Genomic DNA, 3871 nt, shown 5'->3' on the forward strand with positions numbered 1-3871 from the left:
AGTGATATTGTCTTTTAAATCAATGGCCTCGCGGACAGCCTTGGAGCTCCAGGAGGACAGGACACCCAGGCTGCTCCAGCACCGAAATGAACGGCTGCAGCGGCGGCTGAGTGGTGCTTGGTCACCGCCCCGGGGCGTCAGGAGCCCGTCTGGAGGACGGGGGGCATCCCGAGCGTGTGTCTGCGGCAGGATGCCCGGCCAGAACACCTGGGAGGCTGAGGGGTGTCCTCCCCTGGGAGCCCGGCGACCCAGGGCCGCCAGGGTGTGGAGGGAGCCAGTGGGGGTCTGTCTGTCCTTCTGCCACTACAGACTGTGGGTCCTGGAGGGTGGCCCGGGTCCCTCTGCTTTGGACCCCCAGCCCTCGTATCAGGCCCATTCAGGGTATACGAGCAGGAGGCAAGGAGACCAGGCAGCCAGGTGTCAAAGGTGGTCACGCAAGTGTTTCTGGGGGTGGATTCTGCATGGAGGGCCCCAGGAGATATGCCCATGCCCTGATCTCCTGTGAACCTAACTTCATTTGGAAAAATAATCTTTTTAAAAAACTGTTATTTATATTTTGGCTGTGCTGAGTCTTTGTTGCAATGATCGGGCTTCTCTTACTGCAGAGCACCGGCTCTAGGTTACAGGCTTGTTTGTCCCTCGGCGTGTGGGATCTTCCCAGACCAGGGATTGAACCTGTGTCTCCTGCATTTGGCAGGTGGATTTCCTAACCACTGGACCACCGGAGAAATCCCTGAGAAAGAAAATCTTGACATGAGATCATCTGGAATTATCTGGGTGGGCCCTGAATCCTGACAAGTGTCCGTAGAGGAGAGGAGCAGAGGGAGGTTTGAGACCGAAGGCGGAGGGTACAAAGGAGACGTGGAGGCCCTGTGGCCGCGGAGTCAGCGAGTGGAGCGTTGCGACTCCAAGCCAAGTGGCACCCAGGGCTGCAGGCGCCCCCAGAGAGGCGTGGGCCAGACGACCCCCACCCCAACGGCTGCCCCCGGCCTTGACTCCAGACTTCTGGCCTCCATACCACAAGAGAATACACTCCTGTTGTCTTAAGCCACCAGGGTTGTGGTAATTTGTAACAGCAACCACGGAGACTAAGGCACTTCTCTTCCCCAAACTTGGGCTCAGAAAGGCAAAGTGCTTGCTATTGGGTTTTCCAGTAGCCGCCTCTACGTTCTGGGTTCTGGCTGAAGTGCTCAAACTGGTGGGGACAGCCCCACACGGCAGAACACGGGAGAAATCCAGCCCCCCTGCCCTCCTTCCTTGGCCCCAGCGAGCGCCCTTATAATAGAACCGTTCAAAGCACAGGTGGCTTTGTACGCCTCAATTTGTTAACCTGCTCCACTGCTCCTGCCGGGGAAAGCATCAATTAAAGCAGCAATTGCCACTGGAATTTCACAGAAGGCACACGCGGGCCTGGGGACGGGTAACAGGAACCTGTGATACAGGCGTGTGGTTGGCACCCGGCAGCCGGCGTCGCCCTGCCGAGACCCCGCCACCTCAAGCTCTGCGCTGGCGCTCAGCTCCCGCCTAGAGTGTGTCCTGATGCTTCTCACTGGTTTCCTGCAAGCGCCCACCCCCTCCCTGAAGAGCGGGCAGCACCCAAGCCTTGTTGCTGTTCAGTCGCTCAGTCATGTGCAACTCTTGCAACCCCATGGACTGCAGCACACCAGGCTTCCTGGTCCTTCGCTGTCTCCTGGAGTTTGCTTAAACTCATGTCCATCGAGTCGGTGATGCCATCCAGCCATCTCATCCTCTGTCGTCCCCTTCTCCTCCTGCCCTCAATCTTTCCCAGCGTCAGGGTCTTTTCCAATGAGTTGGCTGTTCGCATCAGGTGGCCGAAGTATTGGAGCTTCAGCTTCTGCATCAGTCCTTCCACATTTTGAGTGTGGTTTAAGATCAAGTTCTCTGCCTTAAAGGATCAGATTCCTCAAATCATTCATACCCAGAGACAGAGTCCTTCCTCTCACAATAGGCTCCCAGGAGAAAGGTAAGGGCTCCGGAATGACAGTTTATCAAACTACAATGAGAAAGAGTTAGGCTCAACAGTGTGAAGTTGTCAGTATTCAAATGCTTTCTACCTAGAAGAGTGGCAATATCATAAGGTTTAACAGTAACCTTAGCTCGGGGATCTGGAATGCTCAGATCCATGTGGCCACGGTTGTCCCCTGCAGCTCCCATACATGCGAAGCCCAATTATAATCAAAGAGGTACTTGGTGAACGATGAGCAGGAGTGAGGTTTCTGGGTGGGGCAGGGCGATGAGAAACAAAAAAGCAGCCATGACAGCTGTCAGCTGGGAGCTGGCATGGCCCTCGCAGCTCAGCCGTGATGTTCTTTTGTTGAACAAACACAATTTCAGTGAACACCAACATCGAACAAGGTCACTCTGTGACCAGGATGGAGAGAAAACAAGGCCACTCCATAATCATGATTGAACACAGACAAAAAAAAATAAGCATACTGTTTAAACCACCAAGTGAGCACATGTCCGTCCTTTCCACCTGTGACAGCCATTTCTCTACCAATTACAATCGCACATAAAACACGCTGCCCAGTCATAGCCAGTTTCAATGTTCTGGGTTCCAATCCAGAACGATTGCCCCAAACAAGCCCAAATCCTAAAGGAAGCCCCCCACCACCTCCAGTCCCCTTACTCAGATTCTCCAAGGTTCCCCACAAGATGTCATCTCCCTGGTGGCCAATACCAAGAAACCCAGCTTTGTTCAACCGCGCATGTGTTCCAGGTCTGTTTGGCTACTGGGCGTTGCCAACAGCATCGGGCTCTGCCAGCCCAACCTGGCAACTCTGTGCTGAGGGTCGGCTTGCCGCTCTACAGTACCATCACCATGCCCAGCATAATCACGTCCACCATCACCCCAACAGTCCCCACCACCCTTCTGTTAAGTGATTGACGTGCATTTCATCTTTTCATCCCTCTTCAACTCACAGAGATAAGCCCAGTTATCTCCATTTCCCCAAGTAAAGCTATGGTGGCTCAGAGAGGTTAAGTAACTAGCCCAAGATCACACAGCTAGTAAATGGCCAAGAAGCAGCTTGAAACCCCAGTTGCCATGTACCCTCTACTGCTTCCCACCCAGCAACGTGCCCCAGGGCTAGACCGAGACGTGCCGTGCCCCCTCCCCGTTCCCCTCTGCCGTCACATCTCCCCCCACTTCCCCTTTGCTCGGATATGAGCTGCCAGTAGCTGCTTCTGTGACCGCCTTGTGCAGTCCTGGCTGACCTGCATCTGACTTGTAAACTGCTGTGTTTCTTTAAGGTGGCTTTGCACATGTTTGCTCTGGCCTTGCGTGTAGGTTTCATAATTGAACTTTTACAAGAAGACTTTATTTCCTCCACATCCAAGTGCTCAAGTCTCTCTTCCTGTTGCCTCCACGTGCCAGATGCAGTGAACACATAAATTCTTTCTGGAGCCAAGAATAGAAACTAAGATTTATGACTTTCAATCTATTACTGTAACCCGCAGGATCTCTAACTCCACATATCCTTTATTTCACGACCATATTTTTCTTTATAAATGGCCCCTTTTTAAGACACTCAGCTGTTGGGCTAAGAGGCCCAATGCAGAGTTTTAAATTCAGATGATTCAGGCTGAGAACATACTCAGCATCTGAACTATGGTTGAAAAATACCCTTTTTACATGCTTGAGTGAGTCCCGGACAGCTTAAAGGATTTTCTTCAATTTCCAAAAAAAAAAATAATTCACTTCTGGAATGATGAAAAAATATGATAAATTTCTACACAAAAGTCATGCCTTGAGAAAGAATAGCTTATGTGGCTGGGAAAACCTGAGGTTTTGAAAAAAATGCAGCCCAGCCTGCCAGCAAGGCTTCCACAGGCTCGTCACATGTACATC

This window comes from Bos mutus, chromosome 9 (assembly GCF_027580195.1).
Source record: "Bos mutus isolate GX-2022 chromosome 9, NWIPB_WYAK_1.1, whole genome shotgun sequence".
NCBI lineage: Eukaryota > Metazoa > Chordata > Mammalia > Artiodactyla > Bovidae > Bos > Bos mutus.